A 23,349-nucleotide genomic window follows, 5' to 3' on the forward strand; every position below is an offset into this window, starting at 1 on the left:
GGAAGAGAATGATGTGCCTTGAAAGTCTAGATGTGTTATAAGATGGTATTAGGTACAATAGGAGATGATTTTGAAGTTATCGCTTGAGTGGTCAGGTAAGACTTATAATCAATTTTATAGTAGATAGGCGCAATCGGCTTAAGGATTTCTAAATTACTGACGATATTCTTGGATGAGTTTGGAAGGATGAGTTATGCTTGGAAATTTCGGATTTTATAAAGAACAGGGGTGATTTGTTTTGGGAGACTGTTGATTGAAATTGGATGGATTGAGTTTGTCTTTGAGGTGTATAAAGATAATTATTTTGTGGTTGACTAGTTGGTTGAGGAACAAAGGCTAAAGGACATAGCCGAGGTGTGTAATCTTCACGATGTCTTTCCTCGGGGATTGCCGGGATTGTCACCTGATCGAGAAGTGGAAATTGTAATCGAGTTAGCCCTTGGGACGGAACCAATCTAGCGAGCACCCTTTTTGGATGTCGCTGTCAAAATTGAAGGAATTGGAGGTTCAAATGCAGGAGTTATTGGATAAAATTTTTATTCGTCCGAGTGCGTCTCCATGGGGAGCGCTAGTGTTGTTCGTGAGGAAAAAGGACAGGTCCTTGAGGTTGTGCATTGACTACAGACAATTGAACCAGGTGACCATTAAGAATAAGTATCCGTTGCCAAGGATTGATGACCTATTTGATCAGTTGCAAGGGGCGTCAGTGTTTTCAAAAATCGATCTGAGGACTGGCTATCACCAATTGAGGATCAAGAAGGAGGACGTGCCGAAGTCGGCATTTAGGATGAGGTATGGACACTATGAGTTTACGGTAATGCCATTTGGACTGACGAACGCCCCTACAGCCTTTATGGATTTAATGAATGGGGTATTCAAGGAATTTTTAGATCAGTTCGTGATCGTGTTCATAGATGATATTCTGGTGTATTCAAAGAGTTCCGCCGAGCACGAGGTACATTTGGAAGAGGTTCTACGGACCTTAAGGGAACACGCACTCTACGCTAAGTTCAGTAAGTGTGAATTCTGGCTTCACCAAGTGGCGTTCTTAGGACATGTGATATCCGGAGAAGGAATTGCGGTGGACCCGACAAAGATTGAAGCCGTCACAAATTGGCCGAGACCGACAACAGTAACCGAGGTTCGGAGCTTCCTCGGACTAGCAGGTTATTATAGACGCTTCGTGGAGAAGTTTTCGGCATTAGCGACGCCGTTGACGCGGTTACTAAAGAAGGAGATGAGGTTTGAATGGACGGATAAGTGCGAAAGGAGCTTCCAAGAATTAAAATAGAGATTGACGACCGCGCCAGTGTTAACGATCCCGTTAGGCCCGGGAGGATATGAGATTTACAGTGACGCGTCGTTAAGAGGATTGGGATGCGTGCTAATGCAACACGGGAAAGTAGTGGCATACGCATCGCGACAGTTGAGGCCACACGAGCAGAACTATCCGACGCATGACTTGGAATTGGCCGCGATTATTTTCGCTCTTAAGATTTGGAGACACTACCTGTGTTGGGAGAAATTTCAGATTTATACGGACCATCAAAGTTTAAGGTACTTGTTCTCCCAAAAGGAATTAAATATGAGACAGCGCCGTTGGATGGAACTCCTTAAGGATTACGACTGCGAGATTATGTATCACCCCTGGAAAAGCTAATAAGGTAGCGGATGCACTGAGTCGGAAATCGAGCATCGCGCATATGATGGTCAAGGAGTGGACTCTGTTGGAGGGAGTTCGGGATTCAGAATTTAAGTTTGAAGTGAGTCATGTCTCGAGTCTACTTGTAGCGTTGAGGATTGAACCAGAAATACAGACTAAGATTAAGGCTTTACAATCGACGGACCCGGAGACTCAGAAGATTTTGAGTATGGATGCCACAAAAAGGAAATCAGATTTTCAGGTATCCGAGGATGGAATTCTAAAGTTCCGTGGACGGTTATGTGTACCCAGTGATACAGAACTGAAGGAAGAGATTTTGTCTGAAGCACACCGTAGCAATTACAGTATTCACCCGGGTAGTACGAAAATGTATCAGAACTTGCGACAGCATTATTGGTGGAACGTCATGAAAGTGGACGTAGCCAAGCACGTGGCCAAGTGTTTAACATGTCAGCAAGTGAAGGCACAACATTGTAAGCCGAGTGGAATGTTGCAGCCATTGGAAATTCCCGAGTGGAAATGGGAACACATCACGATGGACTTTGTAATGGGATTACCGAGAAGTCAAAGGGGTCATGATTCGATTTGGGTGGTAGTCGACCGATTGACAAAGTCAGCGTATTTTCTACCTGTACGAAAGGACTTCGCCTTGGAAAGGTATGCCGAGATTTACGTACGACAAATAGTCCGTCTGCACGGAGTGCCAGTGACAATCACTTCAGATCGGGATCCTAAATTTACTGCCGCCTTTTGGAAAAGCCTCATGCGGCATTAGGAACGAAGTTACAGTTTAGCACGGCCTATCATCCCCAGACGGATGGCCAGTCTGAAAGGACGATTCAGACCTTGGAAGACATGCTGCGAGCATGTGTTTTGGATTTTAAGGGTGGTTGGGAGGAACAACTACATTTGGTGGAATTCGCCTACAACAATAGCTATCAGCAAAGTATCAGAATGGCACCATTCGAGGCACTTTATGGCAGGGCTTGCAGAACACCGGTTTGTTGGGATGAAGTTGGTGAGAGGAGCATCACAGGTCCCGAGTTGGTTCAAGCAATCGGCCGAAGCTGATCAAGGTAATTCGGGATAGGCTTAAGACCGCTCGTAGCCGCCAAAAGAATTATGCGGACCGGAGACGTAGGCCTTTGGAATTTCAAGTGGGGGACCACGTTTTCCTCAAGGTATCGCCTATGAGAGGATTATCTCGGTTTGGTAAGAAAGGGAAGTTGAGCCCAAGGTACGTGGGCCCATTCGAGGTCTTAGAGAGAATTGGTACCCAGGCCTATCGTCTCGCGCTACCACCAAATTTGTCTCAAATGCACAACGTATTCCACGTGTCAATGTTAAGAAAGTATGAACCGGACCCGACCCACGTGCTGAACTACGAAGAGATAGACATGGACGACAGAGTGTCCTATGTGGACAAGCCAGTTCGGATCGAGGACAGAATAGAAAGAGTGCTGCGGAACAAGAAAATTCCGATGGTCAAGGTGATTTGGGAGCACCATGGAACTGAAGGTGCGACGTGGGAAAGTGAAGAGTTGATGCGACACCAATACCCCCATTTGTTTGAATAGTTGGGTTGAATTATAAATTTCGAGGACGAAATTTTTGTAAGGGGGGAAGAGTTGTGACATTCCGAATTTTGGCCCATTTTTGGTATTTATAAAACGTGTAATCCGTCAGTGCGCTTATAATGGAATCTCGCCCGGGAACTGATCACTCTCGGGTTCTCGTTTTTAAAATAGAGATTTCGCTAGAATCGCACTCGATCGAATTTGGCCGTTATTTAGACCCCGAACTTGGCAGTCGATTTTCGGGAGTTTCAGGACGAAATAAATTGGACGGTATCAATATTATCGTAGCCAGCGTTGAGATTGTCAGCAATGATGGAAAAAGGGGAGTTTTTGACCAGGTGCAAATTTGGACTAGTAGACCTCCCTCGCTATAGTTTGATTTAATTGATTTGGCCTTTGTCCCTTATTATAATCAAGGTTTAATTTGGACTGATAAATCGTTGTCAGTTTTTATTATGGGCTGTTTAATCGCATTATTTATATGATTGAACATTTAAATTTTTCTCTCTCTCTCTTTCTCTCTCCTCTCTCTCCTCTGCCCGCGCACGCACTCCCCCCCCATTATCACGTCTGTCCTGCTCTCTCTCTCTCTCTCCCTCTCTCTCCCTTTCTCTCTCTTTCCCTCTCTCTCCCTTTCTCTCTCTTTCCCTCTCTCTTCCCTCTCTGGTCGCCGGACGCGCACGTTTTCCCCCCCTGCTTGCGTCCCATCTGCCCATACCCATGCAGACCAACCCCCCCTGACACACTTCTTCTCTCTCCTCCCTTCTCTCTTCCTTCTTCTCCTTTCTTCTTCTTTCTTTTCCTTGTTCTTCGACGCGTCCGGTTCCCGCTTCGCCCCGCTCCCCGCCGCCCGGCCGACCGCCGCCCGAGCCGGCCTCGACCGCCGAGCGCCGCCGCCGTCTTCCTCGCGCCGTTGCCGCGCGCCGTTGTCGCCCGGAAGCCCCGCCCCGACGCCGCCTCCCTTCCTTCCCAAGCGCGCGAGCTCGGGCCGCCACGCTCTGTCTCGGCCCGTCGCCGCCCGCCCGGCCGCCTTGCTCCGCCTCGCCGTCCAGCTCGCCGCCGCGGAGCTCAGCCCGTCGCCTTCGCTACTCGTTTGTTCGTGCACCTGGGAGCTCGCCGATCTGAGCTCGTCCGTTCCGTGCCGTCCACCGCCGCTGCTGCGAGTCATCGCCGCATCGCCCGGCCCGCCCCCGTCGTTGCTTCGCTCGCGGCCGACTCCTCCATCGCGCCTCGCCGGGCCGGCTCACCGCCGGTCCGCCATCTCTCTCCCCTCGCCCCGATCCTCTCTCTCACCCTCACCCCCTGGCTCACTCTCTTTCTCCTCGCTCGGCCTCGCCGCCGCCGCGCGCCGCCGTCGCCGCCGTTCGCCGCCCCGACCAGCCAGCCCAGGCCGTAGCCGGCTCGTCGCCCACGCGACCAAGCCACGAGCCCGTGGCCGGGCCTTGTGCCCGTGGCCGAGGGCCGCGCCCGTGGCCGAGCTCGCCGGCACCGTGCGTCTGTCCGACTGTGCGCGTCGCCCGTCCGACTAGGCTCGTCGCCCGTCCGTTCGCCCGTGCGCCCCTTGGCACGCCGCACCGCCATCGCGCCCGCGCGCAGTGCACGCCGATCGACCATTGTGCCCGCATTGGCCGGCCACCGCGCCTCGTTGGGCCCGTGCCCGCGCCCGGCCCCAGATCGTTTCACCCGGGCCATTTTGGGCCCGAGCCGACTTTTCCCGGGCCAAACTTAGGTAAGTAACTTCCTAAATCCTACCTAGTACTTTGGGTATTTTTAGACTTGTTTAGGGTGAAATTTAGTACCGGCTTAGGACTTTAATTGGGTGTGGGCTAATTAGACTAATTGTGCTTAATTGGTGAATTATTGTGGCGATAATTGTGCGGCTGATTTAGTGATTGATCGAGATAGATATGCCTCGACCGAATTGTCGTGGCGCTTGTGGGTGAATTGGATTAATTGAATGTGCCGACATGAATGTCGGGTCGGTGGACCGATGTGGGGAGTGTGAATTAAAGTGGTTGTTAGAGTGTGTCAGATTGACATTGGTGTGAGCTTGGTAATTTGATTGTGAAATGTACGACGTGTTAGATGATAGATTGTGTGGTGGTGCATGTGCATGAGAGAAATGTCCTGAGGCGTGGTTACGCGGGACTGAGCCCGGCTTGATCTGAGGGCTGCCAACCTGAGGCGTGGTTACGCGGGTGTGGCTAGAAAGGCAAGTAATGACCTGAGGCGTGGTTACGCGGGTCGAGAGAAATGTCCTGAGGCGTGGTTACGCGGGACTGAGCCCGGTTTGATCTGAGGGCTGCCAACCTGAGGCGTGGTTACGCGGGTGTGGCTAGAAAGGCAAGTAATGACCTGAGGCGTGATTACGCGGGTCGAGAGAAATGTCCTGAGGCGTGGTTACGCGGGACTGAGCCCGGCTTGATCTGAGGGCTGGCCTGAGGCGTGTTGACGCGGGCCGTGTGAAAGGACCTGGGAGGTCGTGAGAAAGTTGCTCGGCCACGCATGCGAATTGAGTGTGATTGAATTGACTGGTTGAATTAGTTGGAGTGATTGAGTGAAAGCATGGTTGGTGTTTGAGCGATTTGTGATGTGTGATTTAATTACTATTATTGCCTTATCACGTGACGACTAACGTGTAGAGTTGGCATGGACTTGATGACGAGGTAAGTACAATGATGCGAATTTTATATGTTATGGGGTAGATTGCATGTATGACTTGTCTGGGTACGCATTGGCCTACGTGGGGTTTAGGGGGTTGCTTATTGAGACTCGTTCTCACGGTTATTATATAACCATTTCAGATCCGCGACCGTAATCGATTCGGAGATGCCGCCAGAGCACCACAGGGATTGAAGAATAGATCATTTACCCTGTCTTTTGATTACCTTTTGTAGAGGAGATAAGCTTGTCAACCACTGCCCCCTTTTGAAAATTGTGGTTCTAAATTGGTAGCCCGAGTTATCGTTTTGTATAGTGACTACCTTATGTTGGTATGCAATTATTGTTTCGTGCTATCCCTTTGTCATTGTTTATTGTCTGGGTTAATTAGTTTCGCTTCCGCTTGCCCTTATTGTTGGGTGTTTCGTTGGGGTCGGCGACGCGTCCTGGGACGTCGCGTTCAATGATCGACCATCGAGGGATGACCGCGCGCTCGTAGGGTGCGGGGCGTGACAGTCTAGGAAGGGGTTCTAGGCGTTGCCGATTGCGGTGGAGGCTGGATCGATGCTCCTTTATGGAATGCCGTCTGGGCGGGGGTTCTGGACGTTGCCGTCGCCGAAGTAGCGGGACGATGTCTGGTTACGCCAGAAGACCGGCGGGGGTTCGGTGGCCCGAGGGGCCTCTAATAATCTGGACAGTTATAATCGTGTGTTATGCATTGGGGAATGCAATGTGCTTGTGTTGCTGTTGAGCATGTCTGGATTAATAACCGTTTTATGCGCGTTTACGTCATGTGGTTGTATTATATGCTCGTGGAGCGAATTGCCATGTTATGGTAGTATTCTAACGTGTAGGGCGTGTCCATGTGCCAAGGCGAGGTAAGGACGCCTGTGATTGTCTATGGCACGTTGTTTGTTAGAATTGCACGTTTAGGATTGTCCGCAGGTACGTGTTCGCCTAAGCGAGGCTTAGGTAGTTGCTTATTGAGAAGTGTTCTCATGGTTGTATAACCAAACCATTTCAGACTCACGACCATGACTGATTCGGAGATGCCACCAGAGTACCGTGATGATCTAAGGATGGGATTATTCTCCTCGTCTCTTTTTGGAGTACCCCTTTTGTAGAGGAGTTAAGCTTACCCACCACCCAATCCTTTTTGTTATGAGTGGTGTCTAGATGGTGGCCTCTAGTAAGGCTTGTAATTGCTTATTTGTGTTTAACGCTATGTTTATAAAATGTATTTGTTGATGTATTTCGATTGTCTCTCTATTATCCCGTTGGATTACATGTTGTATGGAGAGTTTGTTTTGCTTTCGCTTACGCTATTCGTTAGCGTTCGGTTTGGGTCGACGACAAATCCTGGGATGTCGCATACTTGACGACCTCGGAGGGATGTTGGCGCGCTCGCGGGGTTCGGGGCATGACAACAAAGAAATGTTGCAACCTGTAGTAAAAATGAACACAGTGAGAGTATTAATGCGCATAGTAGTAAACTGTGATTGGCCACTCTTTCAAATGGATGTTAAAAATATGTTCTTACAAGGTGAACTGGAAGAAGAAGTTTATATGAACATTCCTCCTAGACATCCTTTAGAAAATCAACCCAATGCAGTATGCAAGCTTAATAAAGCCATCTACGGTCTCAAATAGTCGCCACGTGCTTGGTATGGAAAATTAAATTTTGCTCTTGAAAGTGTGGGTTTCAAAAAGTATGATTCGATTTCCTCCTTACTTGTGAACCAAAATGCCAAAGGAACAGTCCTTGTCTACATGGATGATATAATTATTACTGGTGATAATCTTTATGAAATCGAGACTCTCAAGCGGCACTTGAATGTGAAGTTCAACATCAAGGATTTGGGACACTTGCACTATTTTCAAGGAATAGAGGTAGTAAAGGATTATTCATCTCTCAAAGGAAATATACTCTTGAATTGTAAAAAGAGACAAGGAAACTTGGAGCTGCTCCTAAGAGTCATCCATGCATCATAACAATAAGTTTGTTAACAACATCACCCCATTATCCGATAGTGGTTGGTTTCAAAGGTTGGTTGGACAGCTGATCTACTTAATCACTACTCGACCATAAATTGCTTATATCGTCAGTTATGTAAGCCAATTCATGCATGTTTCTATTGAAGGACATATGGCGCTTTTGGATCGCACACTTCGAAACCTAAAATCTAGTCCAGGTCGGGGTATTTTGATGAAGAAATATGGTCATACTGGTATTGTAGGGCACACCGATGCGGATTGGACTAGGAGCCATATAGATCGAAAATCAACTACAAGCTTCTGCACCTTTGTAGGTGGCAACTTAGTCACTTGGAAAAGTGAAAAAGATATTGTTGTGGCAAGGTCTAGTGTAGAGGTCAAATACAAAGAGCCATGGCCTCAATTACAGGTGAAATGGTTTGGTTTCAATTTCTTGTACAAGAATTGGTGTTTAGAACCCCCAAATCTTCTATGATGTTATTTTGTGATAATCAACCGCAATCCATATTGCTTCAAATCTAGTTTTTCATGAACAGAAAAAACATATAGAAGTCAATTGTCACTTTGTTCATGGAAAGATTCAAGACAAGACAATTAAAACTCCTTATGTCTGTTGTTATAAGCAACTTGCAGATGTATTCACCAAGCTTTCTCTAAAGGTGTTTTTCAGAATATGGTATCCAAGCTGACTTTTGAGGATGTCTTTGCTCCAGTTTAGATGGGGAGTGCTGGAATGATAAGAATGTCAGGTCGTCCTAATCCCAATATAGAAGGAGATCTGGCTAAAATGTGTGATGATTGTAGCTACCAAATCAATTATTGCAATCCTTTGTATTGCTCTTTATTAAATGATAATGAATCATCCCCAAAGGTAATAAGATGAATTGGGGATTTACAACCGTGGAGGTAAGCTTCCAAAGGATTTTTCTCTTGGTCGTCTGAACCACGTCAACCATTGGGTGTTCATTTTCTCTTCTTATATCTCTCTTTGATACACGATCATCATTGAAACAGATTAGTATCATACAAAAGTGACACTGTAAATGTGATGAAATAAAGAGGGTGTGAGATGAGAAATAAGCCATTCTGGTGAGGTTGAATGCCTAGTGGTATATGAGGAGTGTCCAGCTGCTTGGAGTCACTCAAAGTCAGGTGTGAGAGTGTTTGATAGTTTAAACCACCGATGTCGAGGAGCAAAGGCATCCAGAAGTCAAGAAGATAAAAAGTGTTGAATCTCTTAAGTGCCAAAAATTTAGAAGTGTCAACGTCCTGGGGAGAAAATTTCATACATCCAAATGTCATTAAGGGTCTGTTTGTTTCACATAAAATAATTTCCGAGAAAACATTTTTGTCATTTTCTGGTGTTTGGTTTGCATTGGAAAATGAGTCAATGGAAAATGTTTTCCTATTAAAGCTTAAATTCAAGAAAATGATTTTCTCTCTGAAAGAACCGGAAAACGTTTTCCAAATATGACTAGATATCGGTGCTTGAACCCAAAACTCTATGCTTATGGCCGTTGCCAGCTAGTCATGGTGGAGGAAGGAGGAAAAGGAAAAGAAAAAAGAAAAAGAAAGAAGAAAAAGAAAATTAAAAAATCGAATTTTTAAAATAATAAAAATTATTAAAAAAATCAAATTAATTTTTTCCTTAGATAAATTTATGAGATTGAAATTATTTTCCAATGAGATCCAAACACCAGAAAACTTTTTCGATTATATATTACTAAACAAAGGAAAATTAACCGTATTCTTGGAAGATGATTTCTTGATAGACATTTTCCTTTATCATTGAGTTTTACGTAAAACAAAAGTACCCTAAGTGAAAAATGAATTGATATAGTATTTATAGCCGGATGGCACGAATGGTTGACAAATAGGTTAGTGCCATGTGGCAATCCATATTAGGTTTGTGCATGCCACGACGACAAAAAGCAATGATGGTTTACTGCATGTCATTAGGACAAGGGTTAGCAACGGGTTGCCATGTGTTGGGGGAACATGGACCGTCACCAAGCCCAATTGAAAGGTAGAAGTAGGCCAATTCATCACCCGCTCCAAGTCGACCAAGCCAAAACTCTCAAAATTTCTCAATTGAACTGGCATTATTCAATATTTTAGCAGTGGTCATATCATAAGTTATTCCTGAGGCCTGTAATAAGTCCTGAAGAAAAGGAAATTTGTTAAAAAGTAAAAAAAGTGGGTAGTTATTAAAATAAAATGGATGAAGTGGAAGATTGGAAACAGATCTTTTTTTTTTGTCTTATAATATTATTCCCCTTCTCTCTATCTCCTAATGTTGCTTAATCTAAAACTGTTTTTGCATAGTATAATCGAAATCTTTCAATTGCAAGTGTAACCCCAAAATGGTAAACGTTAATATCGCCCCTCATGTACTTCACTAACCTAGAGTTAATTATATATGCGAGTATAACTGTAAGTTCGGGATGAATACCAATACTCAAAATTTTGCTTTATATATAGTATAGATGATGTAACAAATTTTTGTTGGGTGTGTACTTATGATCCAATAGTTTTAATATCCCTTTATGATAGGAGTGTCAATGGTTCGGTTCAGATATCTATGATTCCCAAACTGAATCGAACCGAACTGAAACATAAAGTATTCATGCTTGTTTTGACCTGAACCGGACCCGACTCAAAATTATTTAACAAAGTAGTTCTTAATTTATGTTAGTTATCCTTAACATCCCTCTTTAGATTTCATTTCTACTCGTGTGTTTGATTGTCCATAGTGCAGGGGCTTATTCTGAAAAATACCGGACGGTTTAAATAGCACTTTTGTAAAGTTTCATTTTCCTCTCCAACTTTTACTCTCAAGCTTTGTTCGTTTCGCAAAAAATATGACATTTTTGGAAAATCTATTCCAAAATGTCGACAATATTTTCCGATATTTGGCTAAAATCTAAAAATTAACTAGAAAATGTGTCCATTGTTTGATATCTAATTTGATTTTCCTTGGAAAAATTTACTAAAAGATTCAATATTTAATTTTATGATTATTATTTTTTTCCTTTTCTTCCTCGCCTTGTCGCCGGCCTTAGGCGAGGGACAAGTTGGCCCAAGGCTAGCAAGGCTTGTCCAAGGCCGGTCGGGCGAGCTCGAGCCTTGCCAGATTCGACGAGCTTGGCGAGGCTTAAGCCTCGCCGGAGGTTGCTAAAGCCTCGCCAACCTTTGGCAAGGCTTGAGGTTGCCGAAATCTGGCGAGGTCGAGCCTTGCTAGCCTTGGGTGAGCTCGTCCCTTGCCTATGGCCAGTTGCCATGGCTAGCAACCAGCCGAGGAAGAAGAAAAAGAAAAAGAAAAAGAAAAAGAAAAAGAAGAAAAAGAAAGAAAGGAGTGAAAATGATTGGTTTGGGTGAAAGAAAGAGGAGGGAAAATGATTAAGATAGTTATTTAATTGACGGAAAATGTTTTCCTTTGCTCATTTATTTTTCGTTAAACGAACACCGGAAATTTTGGAAAATATTTTCCTGTAAGTTGTTTTCTGCGAGACGAACGAAGTTTTAAATCCTTCAATTTTACCTTTATCCCCCTTCCACCACGAGCTCTCACCCTCTTACACGTTAACTCAAGCTAACCTTCAAATCTTTAGAGTTCACACCCCATAATTCTCACCCTATTTTACGTAAATCCCTATTTACACTTCAAATTCTTGCATTTCTTTTTTTTTTAAATCCTTGCATTTCAAATCCTTGTAAAGTGTGTGGATTTAAGGTTGAGGGTCTAAAGCGCAAGAGAGTGAAGGTTCGCAAAGTAAGTTAAAACTTAAAAAGACATTAAAGTCTAGGGTGTAACGTTTAATGGTGCATTCGTTTCGCGAAAAATGAGTGATTTGAAAAATATTTTTCAAAAAATGATAGTGTATATTGTTTAGAAAAATAAATGAATGGATACTTTTTGCATCACCCACGAAAATAGTTAGGTATAAAATAATAATTTATTTTTATCTTTCACATAATTCATTTGAGAAATTTGAATATTTTCTATCTTATGAGCAACCTCACAAAAGAACTTCTATATTGCAATGTTGCTATATTTAACGTACTTCATTTAAAAGAAAAAACTTTGAATATTCTCTATCATATAAAAAGCTCAAATCATGAAACGTATTTCTTTTTTCACATATGAGTTTACAAATGTTCTTCAATTGTGCCCATAATTATTCTTCATCCATTAATAATTCAAATATTTCGTGATAGGATGGCTTGGCAAATTTTTTAAAAGCCATCTTTTTGCATACGGGCGACGTTGTATGTACATTTGCTAGCGGAAAAAAAAAGGATACTCAATACTATTATTAAGTGATAAGCTAGAGCATGCTCCAAAATTTAAATATTTATGGGGTTTACCTTGTTTTTTTTTTTTTTTGAAAGAAAGATTCCATTCATTAGAATAATATCCAAGAGGTACATTGAAGACATACAAGCCTAACAAATCTCAAACAATTGTGGAACAAAGCAAATACTAGAACACAAATAACAAAACACAAAACACTGTTTGCATCTAACGGCACTCTCTCATCCCTCAAGAAAAGATTTGCCACTGTAAACGTTCAGCGGCCGATCACCAGATTCAATGATGAGCAAACACCGAGATCCTCCACTCCATTTGCAACGGCTTGCGGTGCGCGTCTAGATTCAACGTCCTCATCACAATCACCGTGCAGAGACACCAACATCAATATGTTGAAAAAACACAAATCAAATACCTATAAGAAACTCCCAGATCTAAACCTACATCTAAATAGGGAGAGTAAAATCCCGGATCTAGACCTAAGTCTAAATCGGGAGAGAAGAGTGGCCTAATCTCGGAGAGGTTGTGGAACTATGTCACGGACATATTCCTCGATGGCTGTCGATTAGACAAATGGCCGAACTGGACTCCACATTCACCCAATATCAGCTACAGAAATTTATTCACACACAATAGATCGGGAAAGAAAAGAAAAGACAATCAAAGCAAAAAAAAAAAAGAAAATCAAAGGATTATCAAAGATCATTGTTAGTTTACATGTTGCGAAACTATTATTGACTGAAGCGGAGAGCCTACAAGAGAGTTTCAGAAGAGGGAAGAGTTTTTGAGAGATGAAAGGGTTTGCCTTCTAACCGATGCAACACTCATTTTCCAATTAAAAGCTAAAGGGAGATTCGTGTTGGAATAAACTTCAAAAAACGATATCTCCAAGCACTATCTATATTTTATCTTTTTCATGACAAGAAAAAAACGTTCTTTCTTCTCAAATCATTTGTCACACATTTGCTTGATATATATTCCATATTCCTTCACTGACTTGTCAAAACATGATAACTTTTCATATTTATTATTATCTAATTGAACTGACCATATCTGCTATTTTAATAATCTTAGCCCTAGCAAAACTCATATGGCAACATCATATCACAATCGAAAGATTAGTACATTCTAGTACTTGAGTGGGTCTTAGATCATGATCCACTATTCTAGGAGTCCACACAAAAGTTAGCGGACAATTCGAACCTATGTAGATAGTATGCGAATTGCTTTCTTCTATTGAATTAGCCGCTATGGCTGAACAGATGCCGGGGGTACTTGATGCCGCTTCAGGATAAGGATTTTAATATTCTATAATTAAAACATGTCCAATGAGTCACTTATCAAAGATGGTTGTTAGTTTACATGTTGCGAAACTATTATTGATATATTTGTGTGTATCGATAGTATCCTGTGCATCAGGCTAATTGGGCAGTTGAAAAGAAATTCCCAATGCTAGAATTTAATTCGTCTATCCTCTAATTGCTTCTATCTTTATTTGGCGATAACTATATTGAAAACATTAAAATTTATTGAGAAAGTGCAATCGAGTCTTAAAACAATCAAATTGTGCAATCAATTCTTAGGAAGTTGTCAAATTGGTGCAATCAAGTTTCCTATTAGCTCATCAAATTTTTACAGGATTTTTTTCAATCTAAGGGTTAACTTTACCTAAGATATAAGGACATTTTGATCGAAGGATTAACTTCACTTAGGGTAAGTCCGTTTCGTGGAAAATGAGTGATTTGAAAAAAAATTTCCAAAAGATTATTGCTTCTATCGTTTAAAAAAATTAGTTAACAAAAAACGTTTTCATTATCAATAACAATCTATGCCTAACTATTTTATGAGCGATTTAAATTTTCTATAGAACCCTTGAACAAAGGCAACCTTGAAATTTCAACCCCATTCAACTGCTCGTTATCGCATTTTCTCTTTGGCCAGGTTCAATCTCTTCATTTATCAACAGTAGGCAATGCGTCTCCTTGCCCAATTTCAAGTTTTAATCCTCTTTATTTTCTCCTTTCAATTTGCAGTTGATATCTGATTTTTTTTCCTTATCAGTGACCACACCAGTACATAATGTGATAATCCATCTCCTTTTCTTCTTGAATGCATCTATGAAAATAGCAGTTTCTCCAAACTGATACGAGAGAGAGAGAGAGAGAATTATCCATTTAATGTCGCGAGTCATGATAGCTTGAGAAAGGTTGTTCTCAACATTATGTGATTATTCATGACATTGGAGAAAATTTTGTCTCGACTCGAATTGGTGCAATCGCAATTGCGGGTGATAGAAAGTCGAATCCAAAAGCTTAAATTGATAGATGGAAGGAGATTACATGAATATATAGAGAATTTATGACCTATTGTCAAGTGATGTGGAATAATACTTCAACACCCCCTATCACGTAGGGATTGGATTACAAGTGGCCTGTGGAATTTTGACCACGGCACGTGGATTTTAACGCGGGGGGGGTGGAAACACATTTGCAGAAGTGATATCATTGGCTCTAATATCGTGATAGAAAATCTAACCTAAAAGCTTAAGTTAATAAGTGAAGAGTGACTACATGAATATATAGAGCATTTAGAAGCCATTATTGAGCGATGTGGGACAATACTTCAATAGCGGGTTCATGTGGGATCCACAAGTGAGGCTCAAATAATCAACTATAATCATGGACTCGATTCATGTAGACCTGATTGCAGGCAACTAAACATGGGCGCCTAAATAGAGAGAGCCATTGAGATATAGATATCTTCATCGACGTCTATAAATTGGTCATACATTGCAAATCTCAGTAAACTTATGTAATATCCCGAAACAGAAACAGAACAATCATTTATATTTTGAACAGACCGACTTGAAAATATGGATTTTTATCGAATTTGCTCAAGGAAGTCACACGAATAGAAAAATGCCATTAGATAACCATAGAATAAAACTATTGATGCTGGAACTAATCTTTTATTTTTGCTGTCATACTTTAATTCTCAACTCACTTTCAGACATTTGTCTTGCCTTTTTGCAGAGCGTGGGAGTCAAAACCCACACCTAAAACTAAACATCTCTATCCCTAGCCTCCCGGAGAAGGCGGGGAATCAACCTCCCCACCTCCCCCTTGGCAAGTAGGAAGGGTGGCCACTGTGGCAAACCTAAGGAGTTGTTGAAATTAAGTTTGATTCCTAGCTTTTAGTGGAGATCGATATCCATTTTTGTATGGAATTAAGTGGCAATAGGATCGTTATATTGGAGAATATAAGGATAGAATATGGCTCCTGATAAAAGGTCATTGGAATGATGGATCACTTTCGACCAAAAAAAAAAAATGCTGGGTCACAATATTCTCGCGATTCTTTTGATGGATATGATTATCGTGAAAATTTCAAAAAAGAATCACTGATGTAGGAGCATGTTCTCATGAGAAGGACATGAAAAATGTCTGGTAGTGTTTTCCAAAACCCTGATTAGATTATTTTTTTCTCAACTCAGGCGCTAATTAATAGTTACAATGATTCAATATCACCTACATATGACTCTAAAATAATCCCAAAAAAAAAAAAAAACGAAAACGAAAAATTAAATAGCAGAACGGATATCTGAAAACTCACTCTCCCCCTGATCCTTTCTCTGTCCAAGGTCCAACCATGAGCCAGTCCCAACCACGCCTTCTCCGACCCTCGCCCATGTCGCGTCCACAACCTGTCTCGTTTGTGAGCCTGTCGCGCACCATCATGGGCAAATACCCCTTACTAAGCCATCTATCTCTCTCTCTACTTGAACTCTGTTGAGATAAACTGTACAACCTAAAGGGTAGTAAATAAGTTAGATTAAAAATTTTGAAAATTTCCGCGAAATATAACAAGTTAAGCTTTCATAAAAGCATAAATAGATTGATAATATGAAATACATGTGCTTGTTGACATCTATTTTATAGTCAACCATTCATTAAAGATAAAAACTTGAGATTTGAGTTCTTGATCACAATGGGACCCATTTCTCAACCAAAAAGAGTTATTTAATACTTTTTATTGCATAAGCACTTCGGATGCGTTTGGTTCAGCATTTGCAAAGGGCTTTGGGTCCCTAAAATGCCTTGGGCAAATGCAAATGATGTTTGACAATTTTTTGAATAACTTTGGGAAATGCAATTGCATTTCCAAGGCCTTTGGCCCAAGGAAAGTCTGGAGGTATTTTGGAATGCTGCATTTCCGAAATGCAAATAGACTTTTTTTCTTTTTAACTTTGCTCTTGCTCAACATTCATAATTCTAGAAATCTCCTCTAAAACCCTAACTTTACCTTAGCCACTGACAAGCGGCCGGTGAGCCATCGCCACCCTCTCTTGAGATCACCCAACCTCAGGGGCGGCGGCCTAAGGTTGGGTGACCTCAAGCGAGGCGGCCTGAGGTAGGTAGATGCCCCAGCGATCGTCGATTGGGGTCGCGCGACTGAAGCAACGTTGCTTAGGTGACGTGACATTAGGCAAGGCTAATTGGCGGCTAGATCTAGCCACCGGCGATAAATAAGTTAGATTAAGAATTTTGAAAATTTTTCACGGAATATAACAAGTTAAGCTTTGATAAAAGTAGAAACAAATTGATAATATGAAATACGTGTGCTTGTTGACGTCTATCTTTTAGCCGACAATTCGTAAGGGAAAAAATTTGAGATTTGAGTTCCTGATCTTGATGAGACTCATTTCTCAACAAAAAAGAGCCATTTAACACTTTTTATTGTATAAGCACATTGGGTGCGTTTGGTTTAGCATTTGCAAGGGGCTCTGGGGCCCTAAAATGCCTCGGGCAAATGTAAATGGCGTTTGGCAAATTTTTGAAGAACTTTGGGGAGATGCAATTAATTTCCAAAGGCCTCTAACCTAAGGCAAGTCTAGAGGTACTTTGGAATACTGCATTTCTAAAATGCAAATAGACCTTTTTTTCTTCTAACTTTGCCCTTGCTCAACATTCATAAGTCTAGAAATGTCCTCAAAAACCCTAACTTTACCTCAGCCACCACCACCCTCGCCTGAGGTCACCCATTCTCAGGGGAGGCGGCCTGAGGTGGCTAGGCCCCTAGGTGGCCGTCGCTTGGGGTCGCTTGAAGCAACATTGCTTGGGTTGCGTGACCTCAGGCAAGGCTAACTGGCAGCTAGATTTAGCCATCAGCGATTGGTCGAAACGTCTGGTGGCTGAGTTCCGCAAGCAAATAATTTGATACTTTTTAGAAAAAAATTAGCAAAAGTCCTTTATAAAGTGTATTTTTTACCAAAATGCATTTAAGTCAAAGTTATTTTTCAGTGTGTTTTAAAATACACTTTACCAAACACTACTTACATTTCGGAAAACCCCTTTAGCCCAAAGCCTTTTGTATTTTCCCAAAGATATTCCCCCAAAGCCGAACCAAACGCACCTTCATTTATATGTTATTTACAGTTTGATTACAATCTGTCAAAAATTGACTTAATAGTTGACTTTCATATCAAACTTTTACTGAAAAGTCAACTCTTAGTCAAAATTTGGCATTTTGCATAGAAAGCCATAGGATAATGTCAATTTCATTTTTCCACTTTCAATTTTCGAAAAAATCAAAGCTTGACTCACCAATTGACTTTTAAACTTTTAAAGCTAAATCACCGGAAAAGTCAATGTTTGGTCAAAATTTCATGATAGCTTTGTTTTCTTAGTTTGGTTTCAATTCCAATTACCAATGTTTGTTTTAAAAAAACGATTATAAGTCAACATTTTCAACCAAATTGAAGACTGGCTTCTAATAAAAAATTCCAAAATTCATTCTTTTCTATTCATTTTTAAAATTTTAATCTTTCATAAAATTTGATTTAGGGACTTTGGGTAATCCAAATTTCAAGCCAATTTTGGGAATTAAGCACAAGAACCATTTCAACTGAACCAATCCCAAATTTGGCTAAATTGAATCAATTGCGATATTTTGTCCAAACAAAAAAATCAATTGCGATAGAATTGGCTATGTCCATGGCAAATTTTGAAGAGATTAATGCAATTGGGGTCTTGAAAGGCATTTTGCCCACAATAAGTCAAACCAATTCATGTCGGGCCAACTCAATTTAAACCCAAACTTATTCAAACAAATTGAGAGAAATTCCAAGTCCAACTATGAAATTGAGGGAAAAATTGAACAATTGAAATATGCCAAATTGACCCGGTAAAAAGAACCAAATTCAATTTACATTCATTTGTATCCAATTAGATCGAAATCACAAAACCGGTCCAACTGGCCGGTTCATTGGACCACACGACCAAGCCACCATGGCTAGCCAATTCGCTCTCTCCTTTTCCAAAAAATTACCAAAATGCCCATTAGAAATTAACAAAATGCCCTTAACATCAAGTCATCAATCCATGTGAACTTAAATCCTAGCCATCCCTTTACCAATAGATCTTGGTCATCTATGGTGACATGTCACCTATTCTAGTGATGTCAATTCAGTCGATGAGGGTAAAACTTAGCCATTAAGGAACCAAGGGCCAATATCTAAACCTCCAAAGCCATATAAGCCAATTTCCCTCCAAAACTCGTCAAAGAGATATTTTCTCTCTTCAACTATCTCACCTCTCTCTCTCTCTCTCTCTCTCTCTCTCTCTCTCTCTCTCTCTCAGAGTTGGAAATTCTTCCACCATTTCCAACCAATCACCGACCTCATTTCGTTGAACACGCAGCTCACCGGTCTTCCTCAAGGTGTCTTCAACATCCTAGTGATCAGCGTTCCCCGAGGTGTTCGCTGGAAGACCAGGAAATCTACCAATCTTCTCTCCATTGCGATTACCAAGCTCCACGCCGATATCCTGTGTCGCTAGTCCTGACACCATTTTCAGCCATCCGTCAGCATATCTTTTGATGGCCAATCGTTGCGACTCCATTCCCCAATGTGTCCTTGACTTTTTCCTGGCCAGCACTCATCGGACTCATGATCGATCGTCCTCAATTACCTTTTGATTGTTCATTTGGAGTTTATTATTTTGAATACCTTATTGATTTTGTTCGCTGGTTCCAGCTGATTGCCGAGCTTCCTTAGCCATCTAATCCTTGTGATTAGATTCTTCGTGGTATCCTCAAAGTCATCACAGTGATTGATTACCTAAATCCTCGCCCGAGGTCCCTTAGAGAAGCCGGATTGCTCGTTGGAGTTCCTATACTCAAGGTAAGTTAATAAACTAACATAAACTTTATCCGAGCATGCTTAGGACCTTGATGTCAATTTCAATGATTAATTGTAATTAATAACTTGCATGTTTAGGATGTTTAGCCTTAGGAATCTAGCTTAGTGTAATTGATTTCACGAGTTTGCTTGTTAAATTTCTGAATATTTACATGCTGGCTGAGTGATGTTCATGATGATTGAGGCTTAATTTTGATGTCAATTAGCTAATAGATGAACATAGGTTGGATGTATATTGATTAGGTCGTGTTTGATGTTGATTTGAGCATGATTTGATGCACAAAAACATGTTTAGGATCAACTATAATGGAAAATGTTTGAATCTTCTTGAACAAGGTTGAATGTGACATAAATGTGCTGAAATGTGGTTATTAGATGCATAAGTTTGCTTGATTTGAAATTTGGAAGTGTTAGTGTAAATCTGAAAATTCGGAGCTCCAGTGACCTTTACATGTTATCCGATTTTTAGGAATTTTTTGAGTCAGAATATTTAAAATCACCGTGAGATATCACTATAACTATAGATCGAGATCTTTACAGTGATATAATTTTTGTAAAAATCCGATGTTGTTTCATCAGAAATCCTACATGCGCAAAGTAGCGAAAACTTTTTGCTCTTCCAGTATAAATTGATGTCAGATTTTCTCCAACTTTGATTTGTAAATTTAACATAGTTTGAGGTCTTGTATGTGAAAGTTCAAAACTGGAAAGTTGTTCATTGCGGTCTAAAACAGTAGACTAGAGAGTTTAAAGACTTGTTAGTAAATTTTAGGGGTCAATTTGGCCATAAACTGGATAAGGTTAGTTCTGGCCTAAAAAACTGTTTTCAATTAAGTCTCTGGGAAAACTTGCGATTTTAGCCTAGTTGGAGACCTTTTTTTGCAAAAATTCAAAAGATGAAAGTTGTTAGCTATGTATTTAATTGACCGTCTATTAAATTTGGCAGGATTTCAAATTTTCTAGATATTTTTCCTGCATTTTCGAAGTTCCGGGTTGGAACCTAGTCAATTTTTGTACAATGTGTGAATTGAGTCAATGTCAGGTCAATCAAGTCCAAGCCAAATCAAGTGGTCTTAATGAACTTTGAAGTATACATCATAAGCTTTCCAATGGTACCTGAATCACTTAATGGATAGGTCATTAGGGTACTTGATTGAGCGTAAACAAAATTGTCTAAAATCTGCTGCTAATTGAATAAGTGGTCTGATTTGGATCACCCATTGATTGGTGATTGTTCAAGGCCATTTGGCCTAAATTATTGAAGCAACAAATCAAAAAGCAAAAAATCAGAATGTTTGCAGTGCAGAATCTTCTACAAATCAGCACAAATATAACATATCAAGGAGAGTATCCACGAGTTGATCATTTAGAAATCTTTTCTGATTTGTCTTTTATTCAATTTCCTTGTAAATCAAATTGTATATTTTATCTTTAACTTCTACCGTAATTATAGGTGATGGTATCTCTATTTATACTGTACAATATATAAATGAAAAGCAACACTTCATCGACTCAATTCTCTATTTTATTTATGGTATCAAAGCCATGCAAGGGCAGACTCCTCTTTTCTTGTTAAAAAAAAATCGATACAATCATGTGAAACTTGAGATTTCCATTTCCTTCAAACATCAATGTGGCAAATTTTGTTACATTGAAGCTCAACGAAAACAACATTTTACTTTGGGAGACACAGGTATTGTCTCTGATTGAAAGTTAGGACCTACTTGGTTTTCTTACTAGAGAGATAGTTGGACCACAACAGACTCGAACATCGGAGAATTCAACCGAAGTCAATAATCCAGAATATACGTCATGGGTGTGTAGTGACCGCCTCGTAAAGTCTTGGATCGTGGGCACACTCTCAAAAGAGGTTCTCGGACATGCTATTGGACTTCAAACAGCAGCTGAAGTGTGAAAGGCTCTCACCGATCATTTCAAGCAAAGCTCGGTGACTTGAGAACTTGATCTGCTTGGACAACTTCAACACAATAGGAAAGAAAATAAGCCTTTATCTGTCTATCTTCGTGACTTTAAATCTATTTACTATCAATTGCATTCCATTGGTAAACCTGTGTCGGATGCTAATAAATTCTTCAGATTACTTGAAGGACTTGATGATAGCTATGAGTCATTCAAAATGACCATGTTCAGGCCTCCTCTTCTATCTCATGCTGAAGTGGTTGCACAACTTCAAAGTTATGAGTTACGAAACAAGCGCACTTCAACCATGCTCCCAAACAGTTCAATGGCGTTTATCTCGCAGCGACATAATGGTGGCTACAAAAACACCCCAAAGGAAGGGGTACAGGACCCACATTTAATTCTAGGGGTCGTGGCTTTTCTCAGACAAACCAAAATGGTCGGCAATTTTCAGGAAACTACTATACAACTCAGCAAACCAAACCGTTGGTGTATCGTCAAACTCAAACTTCGAAGTGCCATCTCTCATCTGTCATATTTGTAAGAAGAAGGGGCATGATGCATTGAATTACTGGTATCGTTTCGATAACAATTATCAGAGTATTAATATACCCCATGGCTTGGCTACACTTCATATCTCAAATTCACAAGATGAAGAATGGCATCCGAACACCGGTGCTAATACTTTTATGACTGATAATCCAGGTAATCTTGTGAACGTAGTTCCTTTCCATGACCATGATAATGAGATAGTTGGGAATGGTACATCACTGTCGATTACTCATGTTGGGACTGGTCAATTTGGCAATAAGATTGGTTAGTTTTCTCTTAATAATGTTTTGGTCATTCCACAAATTAAGAAAAATCTATTATCCGTCTCTGAATTGACGAGAGATTATTCTTGCTATGTTGAGTTTGATGCCTCTGGTCTTTCTATCAAGGACTCCAAGACACACCGGGTATTGCTGATGGGAACTAATCATCAAGGATTATAAACCAATAAGGACCCACATTCCATGGCATTCTTTTCTCAGAGAAACAATGTTGCTGATTAACTTATGTGGCATCATAGATTAGGCCATCCAAATAGTTGTATTTTATAGCTTTTGCGGTCTGATGATTTTGATTTTAGTAAATAAATCCACTGGCACTTTATGTACAAGTTGTCAGATTAGTAAAAGTTCAAGATTGCCATTTTCTTTATCTGATTTTCGATGTTCCCATCTATTGGAGAAAATACATTGTGATCTTTGGGGATCGAGCCCAAATCCTTCTATGCAAAATTTCGATATTATGTGGTATTTATTAATGATTTCTCCCGATACTTTTGGTTGTATCCGTTGAAGCGAAAGTCAGATTTCTATGAGATTTTCCTATCTTTTCAGAAATTAGTTGAAAATCAGCTTGATAAGAAAATTGAAGTTTTTCATTCTGATGGAGGAGGTGAATTCATAAGCAATAATTTTCTCACTCATCTTCGTGAATGCGGCATACAACAACAAATCTCATGTCCAGGTACACCAGAGCAAAACAGTGTTCCTGAGAGGAAACATCGACACATTGTTGAACTCGGGCTTGCTACATTATTTGAGGCATCTATGCCACTCAACTATTGGGCAGAAGCGTTTACAACGACGAATTATTTGATAAATCGGCTTCCTTCAACTACTTTAGGCAATCGAAGTCCATACTCGGTCTTATTCAAGGAGGACCCTGATTACTCATTACTTCGAGTGTTTGGCTCTTGTTGCTATCCATATTTACACAACTACACGATGAACAAATTTGACAAGCGCTCTTCGCCATGTATATTTTTGGGATACAGTGAAAAGCACAAAGGATATCGTTGTCTTCATCAATCTACTGGTCGTGTTTATGTATCTTGACATGTTTTTTATGAGCATTTTTTTTCCTTTTGCCTCTTCTTCTCAAGCGACTGCTATGATTGAGGGGGAGTTGTTGCAATGGAATTCAATTTTAAGCTCATCACAAACAAAAGCTTATGGTGATCATTTGACTATGG

General features: G+C 40.8%; 1 long non-coding RNA gene across 1 annotated transcript; it reads left to right on the forward strand.

Annotated features, from left to right (window-relative positions):
- Positions 1–18,843: 18,843 nt before the first annotated feature.
- On the forward strand, positions 18,844–21,969 carry LOC130140128 (uncharacterized). Its single transcript, XR_008818120.1, has 2 exons — positions 18,844–19,388; positions 21,169–21,969. It is a non-coding gene; the product is annotated as an uncharacterized LOC130140128 (long non-coding RNA).
- Positions 21,970–23,349: the final 1,380 nt, after the last annotated feature.

The sequence above is a fragment of the Syzygium oleosum genome, unplaced genomic scaffold (assembly GCF_021117445.2).
Source record: "Syzygium oleosum isolate NSW1041296 unplaced genomic scaffold, Sole_v2.1 Sole_v2.16, whole genome shotgun sequence".
Classification (NCBI taxonomy): Eukaryota; Viridiplantae; Streptophyta; class Magnoliopsida; order Myrtales; family Myrtaceae; genus Syzygium; species Syzygium oleosum.